Source organism: Indicator indicator, chromosome 5 (genome assembly GCF_027791375.1).
Source record: "Indicator indicator isolate 239-I01 chromosome 5, UM_Iind_1.1, whole genome shotgun sequence".
Classification (NCBI taxonomy): Eukaryota; Metazoa; Chordata; class Aves; order Piciformes; family Indicatoridae; genus Indicator; species Indicator indicator.
The window spans coordinates 29,651,963-29,671,379 of NC_072014.1; positions in this window are offsets into that span (position 1 = coordinate 29,651,963).

The following is a 19,417-nucleotide window of genomic DNA, read 5'->3' on the forward strand; positions in this document are numbered from 1 at the left end:
GCATCTTCTTCTGCTTGCAGCAGCTGTTTCCTTTTGTGGTATGCAGCTGTAGTAAATTCTACACTCAGTACAATATCTTTTTGTCTCTTGCTGATCTTTATTTCCGACTCTTACCTGTGTGTCTGCAAACTGGTTTGTAGCCAGTTTGCCCTAGAGGTCCTCACTGATATTTGAGTATATCAGGGAAAGGGTTTGTTCCCACCCAATTCAAATGGAGATTTCAGTCCCTTTCTCTCCCCACCCCCATCCCCCCTGCTTCAGAGTGCCACAGTTGTTGATACTGGTTCATTTTCATTCTCTAGGACACTTTTCAATTCCCAGAGCATTTTCTGCAGTTTATCAGATAGCAGCTTCCAGGTTGGTCAAAGCTTTTGTAGCCCTTTCCAATGTTATTTCAAACCACAACTGTTGCAGCTGCACCTCCTAGTCTCTTTGGGCATTTTGCCATTGGCTTTCTAATAAGAGTTCATCTTCACCAGTAAGTTTTCAGGTGTTGTTTTAACTCCTCCTGTACTTTACATGTTTGAACTGTGTACTGCCTTTTGTTCTGCCCTGATACAGGAGCGATACCAGCTCTGGGGTTTTGTTCTTGGAAACCAGAACACAGGGAGTTTTATATCTTTAACCCTGTTATAGGAAGCCTGGTGTTTGAGCACTAGGAAGAGCAATTGATGATTGAGTCACTGATCTTTGATGCAATCCTGTTTATTTACAAAGTCCTGATTTCTGCAGATAGAATCAAACAAGAGATAATTCTCTTGCCTGCAATTCCCAGTCTCTTTTAGTCAGCACTTGCCTTGATAGCTTTCTTAAGGTTTATCTTGAAGTCATGCTGTTGATGCTTTGTGGCTCTTTTTGATGCTTCCTTTTGGCTTTTGATTGGAGATTCTCCCAGAAACATCCAAAACAAGCATTCTGCTAAACATCTAGGCTCCAGGGCTTATTTTCATTCCAGACTTCCCTATGTTTATGCTTTGGTTGTTCTCCCACTGTTTTGGTTTTGTTCCATAAATGATCCCAATGTTTATTTGTACTAAATACAAATAAGAAACAGTTCTTACACTTAATGATTTCAACAAGTTTTCTTCAGTTCCACTGTGATGTTTTCTTACTGCTCAATGGATGAACGCTACAGAGGTGCATGCAGGGAGAGATGTGTGGACATACAGTCTTTAGGATGAATTTCTCAGATCAAAACATCTGACTTCCTCAAGTGGCCTTCTAGTTGCAGGTTGCCTTTCCATTTGTCTGCAAGGACTGACAGTGAGGTTTGGTTGAAAACATTTAGAAGTGGTTGGGGTTTAGGTTTTTTTTCCATGTAAATCTTTCATGGACTGCAGAAGCAAAAGGACTTTTAATTTTCTTATGTTTTAATTAAAAGACATTGCTTTAGAAAAACATTGACGTTGAATAGGTGTGGAATAGAGCAATAAAATGGGTTTGTTTTGATGGAGAAAGCTTTCCTCTCTAATTGAAGCCATTGCATAAGATCATTGTTCCCATGTCTTAAGACAACTCTGAAGTCAAACTCCAAATTCCTTCTCATCAAATGTGAAGAAGAACTAGAAGAACCTCTAAAATCTCAATTCTCAAAGACGTTTATGAAAGAAAAAAAAATTAACAAGACATGAGGCACAACATAGTTCATTTTCCCTATGGAATATGATTGTTGTCTACCTGCACCAGTTCCTCACACAAGTGGGTGGAGACAGGGTCTCACTACCTGTAATATAGATTTGGAGATGCTGCATGGTGGGTGATCACTACAGTTTTGCATAGATGCTAGTTCCCTCTTGACTGAAGGGAAAAGCTTTGCATTCTCAGCATGTTTACCTGAGTAAATCCAGTCACTAACCCGTGCTTTGATACCTGATCAAATTCACCTTGAGAACCCAGGGACCCGTTTAGAGATGACTAATCCATTGGGTTACTGTGTTGGAACTATAATAATAACAATAAAAGTGAGATAAGTAGTTGGCATGGATGATAGGTGTGCCATGATGACCATGCATGTGGGATGAGATGAGGATGCTGTTTTAAGCTGTTTTGCAAACTCCAGGAATGTAGTAGAGGATGGAAATGGCTGTAACCCTTTGCCAGCAGCCAGAGTCCTGAGAGTGCAGGTTTGATAGGTTTCAGTGTTGTGTTAAAAAGTCTTGGCTTCCTGTGTCATGTCAGTCTCTCTCCACTGCCTTTCCCAGCTTTCATGCTTGCCAAGAGAGAACCTTACTCACCAAGGGCACCCCAGGAAATCATCCTGGTTTCCTGTGTTGTTGAGTGCAGAGCAGAGGGGCTCAAACTAGGGTTGCCAGAGCTTTTGGACTCCATGAAGAACTGTGCAAGCACTGCTGTGCTCATGCCAGCACAAAATGCCACATTGCACAGAGTACAGCCTTTAATTCTATCAATTTCTTGTTCGACACAGGAAAACAGAGCGTGATTAAAGAAATTGTGTCTTAACTGGCTGCTCCATATTGTCAAGCCAGAAACAATTAGCTTAACTAGAAAGTTAATTTAATTGCAAATGTGGATGGGCAAACTGTGCCAGCCACTTCATTATCATTATTCTATGTTATTCCTAATGCTTAGTGCTGTTTAATATGTTCGTATGGTATATGGTGGTGTAATTAAAAGATTGTTTCTATAGAGGTTAAGGTTGCTGCTGAAAATAGCTTCCAGTCTCAGTTTTATCTATGAGGTTTCAATGATTCTTTTAAAACCACTTTTAATAGAATTTCCTAGCTTGTTTTTCGTTTCTGTGGATGAAAAAGAACAAAAGCATGAGGACTGCCAGAGACATATGTAGAAATAAGTATTGACCACAGACATCTTGCTGTCTCTGTATTTTTCTAAAGGAAGTTATTTTCCCTGTTATTCTCAACTTCTAAAGGAAGTTATTTTCATTTTTTCCATACAGTTTGAGAATACTATATTTAATTTCTGTCATTTTTACAAACAAACCAAAAAATGCCTTGAAAGGTGGAACTCAAGGATAAACACTCAAACCTGATGATTAAAATGGCAACAAATAATTTCCCTACTTACTGCCACAGAACCACAAGGGAATAGACTCTTGCAGTGGGCAGTCTGTAGGAATAAATTTCTTTAGGGAGAAGGATCACGTAAGGAAAGAGCTAAAATTTGGTGCTAAAACATGCAAATTGTTGTTTGGGGTGTTTTTCTCATGTAATTACAATGGATGACACTAGTTGTGACTTGGCCACCTTTTTTCCATGGCAGCAGCATTATTGCTAGTATTCTCACTCCATTATTTCATTCTGCTTTGTCCCATAATATTTCTTGCCCATATTTTGTTGCTGGCTTTGGGTTTGATTAGGTCTGAGAATTGCTCTGCAGTAAATAGACTGTGCTGACAGAATTTGTAACTGTCCTTTCTGAATATCTAGTTGAATCAGAAAGCCATCCTTGCCCTTCCTTGGGCTTGTAATTTTTTTTTTTTTTTACAAATATCTGCTTTTTAAGTAGTATTTTATAAATATATATATATATATATAAATCATGCCTGCTACATCAGGCCTTATCATGATGGTCCTAATTCAAAACATTGAAAAATCTGTGTAGTTTTTATATTCCTTATTAAAAAAATGACAGCCCCAAAAACCCCACAAAAATTGGATCAAATTTTGAAATTAAGCCACCCACGCTTTGGCAGACTTCTCTGGCTGAAAAACTCAGCTTGAGAAAGGGAGTCTTACCAAGGTTGAGTGATGGGAAAAATAATAATAAAATAATATTTGCTTTACCAAAATTGCCTGTAATCTTTTTTTCCTCATACCCCAGCTACAAAGTGCATTTCAGCTCACCTGATTCAGAGCATCATCTGATCTTTGTTTTCAGGCTGAGCGGTCCTGCCTGTGTTTTCTAGGCTTTTGGTAATAGTTGTTTGTTTGGGGGGCACTAAGCCTTTGCTTGCCTCCAGTACACAGTATTAGCTGACAGAGTATCTTGGACTAAACAGGCCACTCATCTGATCCAATATGTCATTTCTCACGTTCCCATAGAAACTTAGATTAATCAGCCATTCCTGATGCATTTCTTCTACAATATTGTCATTTTGATGCTCTTTTGCTGCTAGTTTTGAAGGCAGCTTCGAAATCGTCAGAGGAAATCAAGCCCAGTTTGTGCTGCTTTTTAGCAGCAGGTACTTTGCCTGTAATGAGGAAAATCTCATTTTACAGAACTCTTTCAAGGTAAAGAAAACGTAGCTTCATACCCTTAATGAGAGCATTCTTATTCAAGAGCGCTTGACTGTAAAGAGTGCTATCCACAATGGTTAGTGTGGAGAGGAAACCTTAAGTAGAACATGCTATTGTGGCCTTTGAGCGGTTCCCATCTCCTCTATTCAGAAAGCAGAGTTAACTGAGGATAGCAAGAACAAACTGTACATGCGCTTGAGAAAAAGAACTTGACTTGGCAAGTTGGCATAAGTGTAACACAATATATTACCACTTTCTGCTGGGCTTATTCTCTTACTGTCATTGACCAGATCTGTTCAACGGCTGCCATTTTCTGTTGCAAGTAGAAGAAATCCCAACTCCACACCCCCCACAATCCCCCCCCCCCCCTTTACTTTCCAAGAAAGTCAGTTTATGTAATTGATACCAGGTCTGTCTAGGAAGCTGTTTTGAAATTTGGAGGGGGGGATGCAGGGGGAAGAGTGTAGGCTGAAGGATGAAGAAGGAGCAAACATCAGACCTGACAAAGCCTGGAATATAAAACAAAAAAGCATCTGCGAGGCATAATAAAACAAAGTGTATATACGTGTTGTTCTCACAGAGTATTTGGCTGAGCCCAGGCAACGGGAAAGCATGCATAGCTAACGCTCCTGACTGTGTGAAACCCTTTGTATACTCCAGAGTCTCTGCAAGAGACCTTGATTACAGAGTTTGGCATGATACCCAATACATTTTTTGGAATGGTTTCTTGTCCATCACTGACACTCGTAATGAGAAATTTATACACCATCCAAAGCGGATAAATTAATTTCAAACACTTTTGACTTGGGTCAACAATGGCTATTGGCAGTGCCTATTATTTGCCTTTTTATTAAAAAAAAAAAAAGAGAGAGAAGAGAAATTGCTCTTCTTCATGGTGATAGCACAGTAAAGACCCTGAGTATAGTGGAGATAGAATCTTGGCAAGCATATATATAGGTCAGGATAGAGTATTTCACTTTTCAACGTAAATGAAAGTAATTTTCTTCAGTATGAACAGTTTAATAAACTCCCAGGATAGTTTTCATTAAGAAATTTGCATATCGGCTACTGTAAAATTTTCCGAGAGCAATCAGTCGGCAAAAATAATCTGGTTTTACTTCTACTTTCCCAATCCAGCTAGCACTCAAGGAATGAAGTATAAATTAGCTACCCCTTTGAGAACTCCATTTAAAACTCAGATGCTGAAGTTATCATTTAAAATATGATAATCGTGCATATTCTCATGCAGATAGGCACACCAGGAAGGGGGAGAAGGCATTAAAACACACCTACACACAGAAACCTGTGGATTGGAAGAAAACATGAATATTGCAGCATTTTCTTGGGAGATGCTGAAATTATGTGGACATGTGGATAAATTACTAGTATGTTCCCATGATGTGCAGCCTGGATTATCTAATTTACTACATTCTTAAATTCACTGTAAAATCTGGGGGCTTGGTTGATCTTTGACTTTTCCCACGTGCTTTATTTTGTAGCTGCAAGACACAAGAATTTATCAAGGATAAAACCCTGTTTGTATACCTGAGTTATCCAAATGCAAGAATTTCTGCCACCTTAAAAAAAATATAACTAGAAAGATTCATGTAGATAAATTATTTACATTTTCAATTATATGACAACGGAAAACATACCAGTAATAATTTTTAAAAAGTGAAAAATAAAAGTAGGATGTGGATTTTAAGGAAATACAAAATATAGCAAGTAATCAGTGGGGATTATGGAGGGTGAACACAGGTGATGCTTGTGCATTTCTGTTTTGTTGTATTTCAATTTCCTTTCTGCTCGTGGTATAGATTTATGCTTGCACCTTAAATGTAGATGGTTTAGCAACAGGAATGACAAAAATGTTATGTTTGATTTTTCTGAAAACTGCTTTGAAGCCTTTTTCCTAAAAAAAGGCCAATTTCCCTTTTATCTCCCTTCTTGCCTACCTGCTTCTTTTGTGCAAGTAGGGATTGTCAGCTGAAGGCAATAGTTGCTGTGTGCCTCGGTGGTTTGGAGGTTGGAAGGATGCTTCATGCAGCTGATACGCTGGCTGCACTGTGCATAGTGACAACTGAAATACGGATCCTGGGATGCTGTGCTAGTAGGTCCTGATGGCATCGCATGGACACCCATTATTAGGGAAGAACCAGAGCAGGTTTTCAGATGAGCTCAGACTAGATGATCTAATGGTCCCATCTGGCCTTAAAATCTGTGAGTCTATGAAAGACAGTCCTGCAGTTATAAGCATTTCAGAACTGTCAATTCCAGATTTACTTCAGTGTAAGAGGCAGTTGCTTCCATGCTGAAATGCTTGTTTATGTATTATGTGCATGGTATCATAAATGCTCTTTAAAACAGAGAGATGCAATAAGAGCAAAGCACAGCTAAGAAGGGCAGCTTGGCATAGTAAGAATGAGGAGGTACAATGCTAATATCTATAGAGGGATGAGTATTTGGGAGAGATTTGAGAAAGGACTGGAGTGTATTTGGGGAAGAAGAAAGAAAACATTCCTCCAAACATGGATGAGACTAAAGCTGCAAAGCCAAAAGAAGAGAAAGAAACAGGAAGACAAAAAGGGGGAGTGCATTAGAGAGCAAGAAATTACAAAGTACCAAGAGCAGTGGACAGTAAAGTTGCAGGATGTGCAAGGGGTGAATACAGCTCATTTATTCACGGTACCACAGTACATTAGAGGTTGGAAGGGACCTCCAGAGATCATCAGGTCCAACCCCCCTGCCAAAGCATGCCTTTATCATTCCAGGAATTTTCCTGTTATTCAGGGTCTCAGCTGCTATGCCTTCTTTAACTTCCCTGTGAAAATATAGCAAGGGAGAGAACGGAGATTGGGAAATGAGGGAAATGTGGTTTTTTGTCTCTCTCCTTGTTAAGGGAGCTGGGTGTGTGTATGTGGATGCTGGAGAGGGATATTGGAGGCACAGATCCTGGGGATGAGAGTGGCCCTGGCAGGCACCCAATGGAAGGAGGCAAGTGACTTGGAGGGAAGAGATGGGCCACAGGTCTTTTTCACTCTGAGCCCCAGCACCCTCAGAGCGAGGTGCTGCAGGCATGATGTATTGGAGTCACTGTTGTGGCAGTCCCCCAGATGCTAGACAGGGGGCTTGTGTATTTTCTGACATTTGAGATGAATATTCAACTTTTCTTCTGGCTCCTGAATATCTCAGGGTTTTTGGTTGTTTGTTTGGATGAATATTACACATGGTGAAGAGCAGTGTGAGAGGACAGAGACTCTTCCATGGTGCAGACATCTGCAGCAAAGCCTTTTTTTCCTTGAAGTATTTGCCCAAACAACTTGTCAGCCACTGTCCCCACACAAGTGCAGTGAGGTATGTACTGGAAGTACTTACACTTGTAGGGAGCATTTTAAAACAGTATTCTGATGATAAAAAACCTGTTTGTTGAGAAGGGAATTTCTTTCTATAATCTCAGCAATTGTGATGAATTTTCCCTGTAGGATTCTATGGTTCAAGATAACATTTTCTGAGAGAATGTGGGTGTTCTTGGGTTGCTGACAACTTTCACCTGAGATGCTAGAGATGCTAGTTTAGTTTAACCCTAAACTCACAAAATCGTAAGCCTCGTTCCTTGAGCTAATCAAAGGAGTGTGATGATTATTTTGCTGTTATCTATGACACTATATTTTTTTTTCCGTTTAAACAGGAAAATGACCAGATTTTCCACAGTCAAGTATTTGGGTGTTTTATTTTGTTTGCTTATTTTGCAAAACAGTTGTTTTGTCACCAACGCCTAATTCGCATCTTTCTGTTTAGTTCAAGTAACCAGAAAAGGCTCTCCAGGAGGTGTTTTAAGGATTGGAATGCAGTTTTATTAAAGCTTTCCCCAGAGTCAAGGAAGGAGGAAGTTTATTATCTTGTAATTGGTATCTCTCTGGGGTGATGCACTTGTTAAATCCTTATAGGTGATGGGACTATCTAGTTACACTGAGCAGATTACCTGCTGATGGCTACTTCTGGGATTTACTGATAATGCAGAATGCCAAAATCTTTCTGAACTGTGAGTGGAAGAATTAATTCCCACTGCCTTTGTTTACTTTCTAATGACAGCTAATACTCTATCTAGGTTTCATTGTTTCCAAGCATAGATACTAGGAATTCTCTTTTGAATGGAATAAACAGGATTTGCTGTTGTTGCATTGATGGGATAGGAAGCTGTTTGCTTCCTAGCTGTGAATATTCTTGACTTGCTGTTCAGTCTTAATAAAGCAGCCAGGTTGTGCCCTCTAAGGCACCCTCCCTTCTGTGTTCAAAGACACGTGTTACCTCAAAGGTCAAAATCATGTACATACTTTTCGTGTGTGTGTTTCAGGATATGGATTTTACCTCAGACTTTTTTTGCTGCCTAGCTGATAAAGAAGTTTTTGTTTCTTTGGGGATGATAAACTCTCTCTGCGATATCCTTCATGCTTTTAATTTTAGGTATAAAATAACCAAATGTAATAGAGGGAAGGGCTAAGCACATCCAGATCTGACATAAGTGATCAAGTGCAATTATTTCCAGGAGAGTAGTGTCAGAACTGAAATGGGCCCAAATAAACCCTCTCATATAAGTTAGCTCCCTGCCATGCCTCCTCTCTTGGGCCAAAATACCGTAATTCATAGCCAATTTGCTGTGTATTGGGGTGCTCCTGACAGTATGAGGCTTTGATAGCAAACAGGGAGTGGCAGAGGTGAATGGGGTTGGGGGATGGGAGGGAAAGGGAGGTGATATATTCCTGCTGCTAGAAAGCAAAGTAGTACTGGGAGCTGGAGATCATCGCATAACAGATGATGTTTTGTACAGCCTGTAGCCTCTCCTAAAGAGCAGAGGTGGGCTCACCAAGGAAGGCTTGAGCCTGGCTCCTGGTGAGTGCCTGACTCTGGCCTGCCTCCATGGCTGCAAATAAAGATTAGTTAAAAAAGAGGCAACAAGATTGTTGTGAGGGTGAAATAAAGCCTCTATACAGGCAAGGATGGGCTTCTATTGCCAGAGTGGAAAGCCTGGCAGACCTGCTATCCCGGGGGTCCCCCTGTGCATCCTGGAGTGGAAGTGTCGGAGGTCTCCTAACATCATCCCTGTAAGGAAACCGTTACCTTTTTTGCTTTAGGAACCCCAAATACTATATAATTTTGCAGGATCATGTCCAGATTCTTGCAGCTATTGAGACCTTTCTCCAGAGCAGCAGGGCCAGCATGCTGTTCCTGCCTGGGATGTTCAGAGCACAGCTGTCTCCAGCTGAGGGTTTGCAAGAATGCAGTTTATCTTCAGCCTTTAATCATTTAGCAACGAACAGAAAATGGATATGTGAAAAAATCCCTACAAGATACAATGCAGAAGGGCGTATTTTCCCTCTTTGTGGTAGATCAAACACATTTATCTAAGGTTTTAATTTCTTTTCCTTTCACATCATAGTGAAGATCTTTAGCAGAGAACGGAACAGCCGGGTGATGTATTTTTGGGTTATAACTTGAGAACAAAAGCTCATTAGGACTCAAAGATTTTATATGGATAACACCACCCACGGTTACTTTAGATAGGGTAGAAATGTTTTTATGCTTTAGGGCACAAACTAGCTATTAAATTACTAGGGAACTACAAATATCTACTAGACATATCGATGGGAGTGCAACCAGAACGCAAAGTACTACATAAAATAATTACGTACAGCAGAGCTAATATTAGATCATATGAAAGTACATGATTGTTCTATAAAAATCATTTGCATCTCTGTATTGGACTTTGTTGGGGGGAGAATTGGTTTTATATGGGGAGGCACTGACGTAGCTGTCAAAGGCTTGGAAACCCTGCAGCCTCTGACAAAGTTTCTCAGTGGGGTTGTGCCACTGGAACGACCAGAGGAACTGAATTTCCTCAACTGGCAAGAAGTCTTCCCTAGGATGCAGGGAACCCCAAATGAGAGGTTTCCATCTCCCAAATGAGATAATCTGTTGTGCTGAGAATATCCACTGAGCAAGCGTGTCTTTGACGTGTGAGCCTGAATTGGGGTCGGTGACAAGGACAACTCTGACATCATATGAGTCATGTGAGGAGGGAAGGGTGTTGCTGCCTCCTGACGGGGGGACGCATCTGTTCCACGCTAGCTCGTGAGATGTGAAGAGGTTGCAGTGCTAAGATGCACATAGGGAGAGTGGGAGTGTGCCGCTTAGCAGGGCTTTTTTGAGTTTGGGAATCTCATCGGCACTGCCTCTCTTCTGCTCTGCAATTCCCAGCCCTCAGACGCAGGTGGCTGTTGGGCCAGTGCTGGCATGGCTGAAGTGTGAGAGGGTCAGGCTTCAAAGTGGGAGAATACCACAGGAAAGTCAGTGGCAGATTTCCCACCTCCTTGAGACTTTAGAGGTCTGTGTGTTGTTCCTCAAGGGCACCTGAAGGACAATGGAAGAAAAGCTTAAAGAAGGTCCTGTAGGATGTGCTTTTATTAATTAGAAGGCATATATATGCTGTTAGATTATCTGCCTAACGTCCCCCCTAGAAAAGGCACGCTCTGAGTTGCTAATAACTTTGCCAAACTGAGAAGTTGGAGCACTTGTACAAATCATAGAATCATAAAATCAGTCAGGGTTGGAAGGGAACACAAGGATCATCTAGTTCCAACCCCCCTGCCATGGGCAGGGACACCTCACACTAGATCAGGCTGGCCAGAGCCTCATCCAGCCTGGCCTTAAACACCTCCAGGGATGGGGCCTCAACCATCTCCCTGGACAACCCATTCCAGGCTCTCACCACTCTCATGGTGAAGAACTTCTTCCTCACGTCCAGCCTGAATCTCCCCACTTCCAGCTTTATTCCATTCCCCCTAGTCCTATCACTACCTGATAGCCTAAAAAGTCCCTCCCCAGCTTTCTTGTAGGCCCCCTTCAGATATTAAAAGGCCACAATAAGGTCAGCTCGGAGCCTTCTCTTCTCCAGACTGAACAGCCACAACTCTTTCAGTCTGTCCTCATAGGAGAGGTGCTCCAGCCCTCTGCTCATCCTTGTGGCCCTTCTCTGGACATGTTCCAGCATGTCCATATCCCTCTTGTAATAGGGGCTCCAGAACTGGATGCAGTACTCCAGGTGGGGTCTCACCAGAGCTGAGTAGAGGGGGAGAATCACCTCCCTTGACCTGCTGGCCACACTTCTCTTGATGCAGCCCAGGCTCTGGTTGGCTTTCTGGGCTGCAAGTGCACATTGACAGCTCATGTTAAGCTTCTCGTCCATTTTCTAAACTGGTAAGCCTTTCTCTTTGTGCACCAGTGCTGTACGCTCCATAAGGAAACATTTTTCTAAAGGAAAAAAATAAAGGTATGTGAACATGTAACTAAGACAATCAAGATGTATGTGCACAAGTGGGGTCAGTTCTAGCTACAGAGCTATAAATATTTCACTTTCAGACTTCTTTCTTCAGCTTTGCTCCACAGTGGCAAAGACGTAGTTCCTGTACAAAGACAGGGAAACAAAATCTTTTCCCCCCAGTACTTGAGCCATATGGCTAGCGGCAGTTGTGTGGGGTGAAAACACATACCAGCTTCACTGGTAGATACAGTTGGATTTGTGTTGGTTTTGTTTTAATTTTTTGTGGGTATTATCTAAAAGCTAAGAATTTTAAAGACAAGATGATGGGCAGCACGGAGAGCTTATGAATCTAAGAGCAGGAACTTGCCCAGGTATCTCATCATGGGCCAACTGTAGTGCAGTAATTGTGAGAGGGCAGTTTCGGTGTGAAAAGGTTAAAAGAAGCAAAGGAAATGGAATGAGACATGGTATGCTTCATACTCCAAAGAAAAGGGAGCTAGTGGTAAAATGCAAAGAGAAAGTTGACACAGTCCAGAAAGGGACTAATAGAAAGCCATGGTAAAGATGTTGATGGATATTGGTGAATCAAAGGAGAAGTGGAGACATTGCCATGAGCTGAAGTGGAAATTAAGTAATCTGTATTCAAAGGGTGCTGATGAGTATTTCTGCTTGAGATTAAGAAATGACCTAACTATTATATGTGTCTTTTCTTATTTTGGCATGCCATTTTTTCTGCCTAAATTTCCTTAGGACTGAAAGCTGGAAGTTTTGGGCAGAGGTGGATGCTAAAAATCCCACGATTTACATCTTATCTAAACCATAAGGGAATTTCATGGACCAAGTGAAAAGACACCTGGGCAAAGCAGGGTCTTTGTTCTGCCTGAACTTCAGAGATTGTGTCCATGTGCAAGTTTGACAGCTTCATGCAAAAACTCAGACCCAGTACTGCACGCTAGAAGCCTCACTGAACTCCACTATCAAAGCTGGCATAATAACTGCTTCTATTGCACTAACACTCGGGGGCACAACTCATATCGGGATCCTGTTGTTCTCAGCACTTGTCATGCAGGGTGAGAAATAAAAGCTTCTCCTTATATGTTGCAGACAGCATGGGATGATCAAGAGTGCTGCTGAGGTGTCCTGGTTCAAAGAGTAAGCTAGTGGGAGTGCCAAGGAGTTTAAGCACACCCGATAACTGGATATTTTCAATTGTATCTCTTGGGATTTTGTGTTTAAGCTGTGGACCTTAATGAGTGTATATCCCTGGCTCTGCCATGGGTGCCCTGTTGTGTACCTCTACGTACAGTAAAAGGGAGGCAAGCCATGACAAGTTCAGCCTTCCTCCACTTGGCAAGGACCACCATGCAGTCTGTCACACACAGCTTCCTCCTCCTCTGTAGTCCTTCCCTGACTGGCTGAGTTGTATAAAATAATTTCTTAGTCTTTAAGACTGGTATAATTTATCTCTATTCTCTTCAGGACTTTGTTTTATTTTTTTTTTTTTCAGATAAAAGCCCTGAATCAATATTGTGGTGGCCTTTGTAGAATTTCTCCTTTTCTCTCTGTTTCTTTTGATTTTTCCTCACTATATGTCTTCAGGTCTGAATTAGATATTTATATGGGAAAGTGAAGGGAGCATCACCAATGAAGTGGTCACAGACCACAGTAAAATGTGAGGGGACAATGAAGGGGCTATATAGTTGTTTCTCTTATGCAAAAATATGTCATATAAATATCCTTGAGAATTTTGGTACATTCAGTCCTGCTTAGAGCCCTAAAATAACCCCCAGAAAAAATATAGCTTCTGCTTTAGTGGCTCTCCCAACACTGATTTTCTTATTAATCTCCCTAGCAATACTTACAAAAATGCTTGACTGTGGTTACGCAGATTGTCTGATGTGATCACTAGCAATTATGCTAATCATAGTCTTCTCACAGTTCTTTCCCATCTGTTTTATGCACCTATGGATCCTCACTGTGATATATAAATGATAAAAGAGGCTCCAATCACATTCTTATTTGCTGGTCAATGTATGACCAATTTTTTTTTTTTTTTTTTTTTTCAGAAACAGATGAAGCACAGGGGTGAGGAGCAAGAGGAAGGATGTTACAGAGTGTTTGCAGCTTTTGTGGAAGGAGTGGACACACAGGAGTGAATAACTTCTCAGTGATGCCTGTGGCAGTTATAGGTTTATTACAGGCCTCTGGAAAGACTTCTTTGTAAGAAGCCACCATAGGTTAGATCACAGAGGAGATGGGGGAGGGGAAAGACAGCTCTGCTTCTGTTTACTGGACCTGGAGTAAGAAGAACATGAGGGCAAGGAGCAGATTTTGTTTGCCTACCCTGTTGACGTCATTATCTGTGGGTGCGAAGACAGTAAGGCATTTTCTTTGCTGTATGCCTGAAGAACTGCAGCTTGGTTGAAGACACACAGTATTAAAAATGCCAACCTGGAACAGAGAGGAGATGCAGCTGGCACCTCCACTGCAAACACAGGGGAAAAGGGGTCACCTCCTGTGAGCGAGATACTCCTGATGCCAGGGGCTCATTTCAGTGGTCCTCCATGTTACCACATCATTTCTGCAGCTTAGTCACAGTGCTGCCTCTCAACATCTGGAGGCTAACTAGTGGAGAGAGCAGGATGGCAAACAGGATGTGTAGCTGTGATGTTTCTGAAATTGGTACTGTCAGGGCACTAAAGTTTGTTTTGGGGAGGAGTCTGAAAACCCCACATTGGCATTAGAACAAGGAGCCCCAGTTTGGTAAGAGCTGCATTCCTGTCTGCTCTTGGGGAGGTCTGGTGATTGAGACTGTAGAGAAGGTAACATGACATGATTAGATAAGGTAGTATCGCAGTTAACAGCGGCAAAGTATCTCCTCAGAAGTTCCTAACAGCTGAAGAGAGCTCTGTACTTTCACACCTTAATGCTTCGTTAACCCCTGATGCTAAACAACAAATGATGAAAGAGATTTTAAAGAAGCACTTGTTTGTAGGATATTGCCCAGCTCCAGGAAACTGAAGCAAAGGCTTATTGCATGAATTGCTGTGGTTCAGGGCAGTAACTAGTTTGGAAAGTAATGGCCTGCTCCTTTTCCCCTTCATAAAGTTATCCTCATGTGGAGAGAGTGCCTGAGAGAAAGGAAATGTGGCCAGTAAAGACTGTGTGAGGAAACTCCTAGAGTTTCCAGGTGGAGATGGGATCTGCTGCTGAGTGGAATCCCTGGTATGACAAAAGTGTCCCAGATCTATGAAAAATGTTCTAATACCTATTTTTCATAACACTTGACTGTATGCAAATGATGAACTCTTTGAAACAGGAAATGTGTTTTCATTATGTGTATGCACATACCTATCAGAGTGGGGCCCCAGTTCTGACCTGAGGGTGTAGATGCTACCTTGATAAATGGCAATTACATTTCTGAAAAACTTGGATTAATCTTGGACACAAAAAGAGCAGCAGTGTTCTCTTGGAGATCATTTACGGCCATTGGAGAGAGAGGATCATGCTTTGTTGGAATATTACCTGTCAGTAAAGAACCCTTGGACCAAGAATCTTTGGGGGCGTTATATGACATTCAGCAAAATCATATCCTTTAGGAGATGCTTTCCTGCAGCAGATCCAGCTCTGTGTCCCATTTCCGGCTAATGCAACACACAATGGGACTACAGATTTCTAAGGAAATAAATTCTTTCCAAGCAGTTGTCGAAACCATTGAGTCTAGGGAAATATATAGAGATGGATTGGATATGTCATTCTTAGAGGGATGAGTTATTTAAAGCTAGTCTGTGGTATATTATTCTTAAAGGGATGAGATATTTATTAAGAGACTTAGATATTCTTGCAGTGATTCCAGTGAGAACAATGAAAATTGTGACTGAGTCAACATAAATTTAGAGTTAAAATTTAACTTGAGCTTTGAATTTTCAAAGGCACTTAGTGTTGATCTAACTCTTAGCTCTTTAAAGTCAATGGAATTTTATGACACGTCAGTAGAAAGAGAATTAGTCTGCCAGAGAAGGCTTCTGAAATCACACCCTTAATTGAGAAGCACATACTTTCACTATGTTACTGGTACACTTCTGATACATGCATGTTATTCTGATGTGGACGCCTTGTTTCAAATGAGCTGGAGACTTCCCTTAAGAATAAGAACACATTAAAAATTATATAAATCTTAAACCCCTTTATGGTAGGGAATATGTCTTCTGCTTCTTGCAAACAGCTTACCACACCAAAGCTTTACTATATAATAAATAAAAATCAATCATCTTCTCAAATGCATTTTTTAGATGCCTTACTATATTGTTAAGTGATTGGTTATCATTTATATTCTTAAAATAGTGCTCAGGTGCTCACAACAAGCCTTAGGATACTCAGCTGATAGTTAAATACATAACATATGGCCCACCTGGAAAATATGTCCCTGAAATAGCTGTCCAATATTAAATTTCCAGGTGAAGTTTGCCTGTTCGGGGTGTTATCTCCAGCTGGAAGAATAAGATTAATTTCTTTGAAATTTAACTCTTTTACCCTAGCTGACCACTGCATCTGAAACTTGCTTTTGTCCTTCTGATTAGCTTTGTGATCTTTAGAGAGGCTTTGCTTGGGCAGTGAGCACTGGGAAATATGTAAAAGCAAAAGCAAAGTCGCATTGAGGGGAAACTTGTGAATGAAAACTTAGTCCTTACAAAGTCAGTTGGAGTTTTGCCACTGATTGACATGGAGTCAGGATTTTATCCCTTCACCTCTCTAATGTCTTTATTCCTGATGGCTTGCTATGTAAGTATATATGATACATTGTTGCTAGCTCATATGTTCTGAAGATTAACTGTCTGGTAAAACATAAGATGCTAACGTAGTATAAACCTCCACTGTTTTTGTTCTGTCTTCTTCAGGCATTGAAGGATGTGTCTTTTTGGCTACTACTCTGCTGGAGCTGAAACTTTCCCAAAACTCACAGCTAAGCAGTTCAGTGTGTGTTGCACAGGACAGCTACAGAATTCCAATTACTGCAATGGTGAGTAGCAGTAAGACATGTAATCTTCAAATTTAAGTTGTTAAAGAGGTTGTAAATTCACCTAGCAGCATTCAGAAGTGAAACCAAACACATTTAAATATATCTAGATAGATAGATAGAGGCCTTCAGGTCATGATACTCTGTCAGAGGTGTTTTCTGGTACTTGTCTAGTGTATCAGAATGATTTACAAAATGAGAATCACAAACCTATTAGGCATTTTAAAGTTCTTGCAGAAAGATTCTTGGACATCTAAGATGTGCATGCTAGGAATGTAACTATTGAAAGCATGATAGAGGAGAGACAGAAGCATACAGTGAAGCTTTTATGTATGTGTATTTGCATTAAACACTATTAAAGCATAGATCAGACTTCCTGATTTATTCTTTAACCTGCATTCAAACAGTTAATTTCCTACAGACTCGGTACCAGAAATGAGCCCTGAGAGGGATTTAAAGTGGGATTTGAAACATTTGGCTACTGGTTGATCAACTTTTCCATTACTGACAGCTGACCTGTTGACATCTAACTCTTGTGCTTATGAGAGGTTGTGATCATAGATTGTTTCTTGAACAGGACACACAACTATGGCTTTGAATGTTACACAGACATGTATTATACAGTGCTGCCCAACATTTATGCTGACCAGTAGTAAACTGTGAGTATGAATTTAAATTTAATTATTGTGTTGGATACCCACTGAATTCCCACCCCCAGGCAGGAGCTCTGTGTGCACTACATGTAGTTTTACAGATGGACAGATTCAGCACTGTGATTATATATTGTGTTACTTTAATGTAATTGCTTCTGTGGAAATGATAAAGTAAACATTAAAACATTTCCGTATCATCACAGTATGTTTTAAGAAAAGGACAAATTCTTTTCCTGGTGGCAAATTCTCAATGGAAAAAAATCAAAGATATCTTCAAATCATGAGCTATGCAGCATTGTTATTGGTATTACAGCTTTAGCTGGGATTCTTTTGTAGTGTTCTTTCTGGTTGAGGAGAATAGAGAGGAAAAAAATTGGTATTTGTTTTATTTCTGTTCACAGTGTTTCCTTGTATTTATTTTGTGTCCTGTGATGTGCTGACTGTAGTTAGATTCCCTGGTTGTTCTTTATTTTAGGATTTTCTCTTGTGAAAAGTTGAATTAATCACCTTAAAACCCTAAATGCACCATCCTTATTCTCATGCTTGTGGTCTAAGCTGTCATGTTTTAAATGCCAGAGGCTTGAGGCCTAGGAAGGTGTTGCAGATCTTTCAATATTTGTGTAGTCATGCCAAGTATCAGGACCAGCTTGCGACCAATAAATGCAACAATCACTCCTTGAAGTGCTCAGCATTAGATGCAGAGGTATTTACTCTTCTATGGCTAAAGATATAAAATCAGCCATGCACCCAGCACCCATGCATTCTGCCTTCCAACAGTAACCAGATAAAAGACCCATCACATCATCTGTCTTCTAGACACTTTTCCCCTCTGTTTCCAAACTCACCTTACTCGAAGGCAAACTTTTACCAAGCAGAACCTAGTCACAAGCTATATGCTCTGCCATAGCAGGCAAATGAATAAGCAGGGTTCAGATTGTTTCTTTCAGCTGAAAACCGTATGTGCTGATTGCAACTTTGTTAAATACATAAATAACTGGAGCCCTTCCAATCAGAGCCAGCCAAACCTTTTAATCATATACAGAAGTGTTCCTCGTGACATAATTACGCTATCCAGACTCCCTTCTTCATTGGGAAATATTCTGTCAAACAGTAAAATAATTAGCATGGATTTTAAAATAGGCATTGACATTCTAATGTCTAATTAGGTAATTGTCATTGGCACAGCAATACCTATTAGGAGCATGCAATTTGTGGAAGGGGTTTTGATGGAACAGACTGCAGGTGCAGATGGTCTAACAGCAGGACTCTTACCCGATGTAAACAAAGGTATTTTAATTAGCCATGTGACCCTGATCATTGTTAAAAGGTAAGGGCTGTGCATTCATCTTCCTGTCATCTACTTCCTGGTACTTTCAAAGGTAACATTGAAATACCTCAACCTGTGGTAAATTATGTACAGACTTGATTGAAATTCTCTTCAAATGTAATTATTGTTGCATTTGGCAACATTAGCACTATATTGCAGTTGGCTCAGAAATCTTACCTAGTTGCTGGGCTATTTTTGGTTTGTAGATCTCAGTTGCTAACCTACACAAAGATAGAAACTTTTGTTTAGTTTGTCAGGGAAGACTTCCAAGATCCTGAAGTTTATGCTTTAAAAAGTGCAGAAGTCCTGAATCTTATAAAATTATTAAATTGTATAGAATTTACTGATGAGTTTGCATGCTACTCAGCACAGATCTTAGATAAAGTATTTTTAATTGGGGAAAATAGGAAGGAACACACAGTCCGAGTAGCAATGAGTAATACTGAAGTTAGAAACACAGGAGACCCAGTAAGCTCCCAAACTCCCTGTCCTGTTTGTAACAGCTTTCAGAGAAGTGCTGCAGATGTTAGATGTTCCAGAGTACATGTTGCACCTGGTATCTGAAGAAAAGCTTCATGGAAACTTGTATGCTATTTTTCTCATTAATGCAAAGTAAGCAAATATTTTTAAAAGTGTAATAAAAGCACTTTTATAAATATTTTTTCTTTTCTAATTTTTTTTTCTCCTGGAGAGTCTTTTATTGAGGTCCTAATTTACATTTACTGTAGTTCTATCACAGTTCTTACAGTATTTTTATTGTTATAGTTTTGCTTTAATCATACTCAGATTTTTAGCTCTCAATGACATAAAAAATAATAAAAAAATACTTGTGCTTCACTGCAATGATGCTGTCCCATACAATATATATACATGTATTTGAGATAC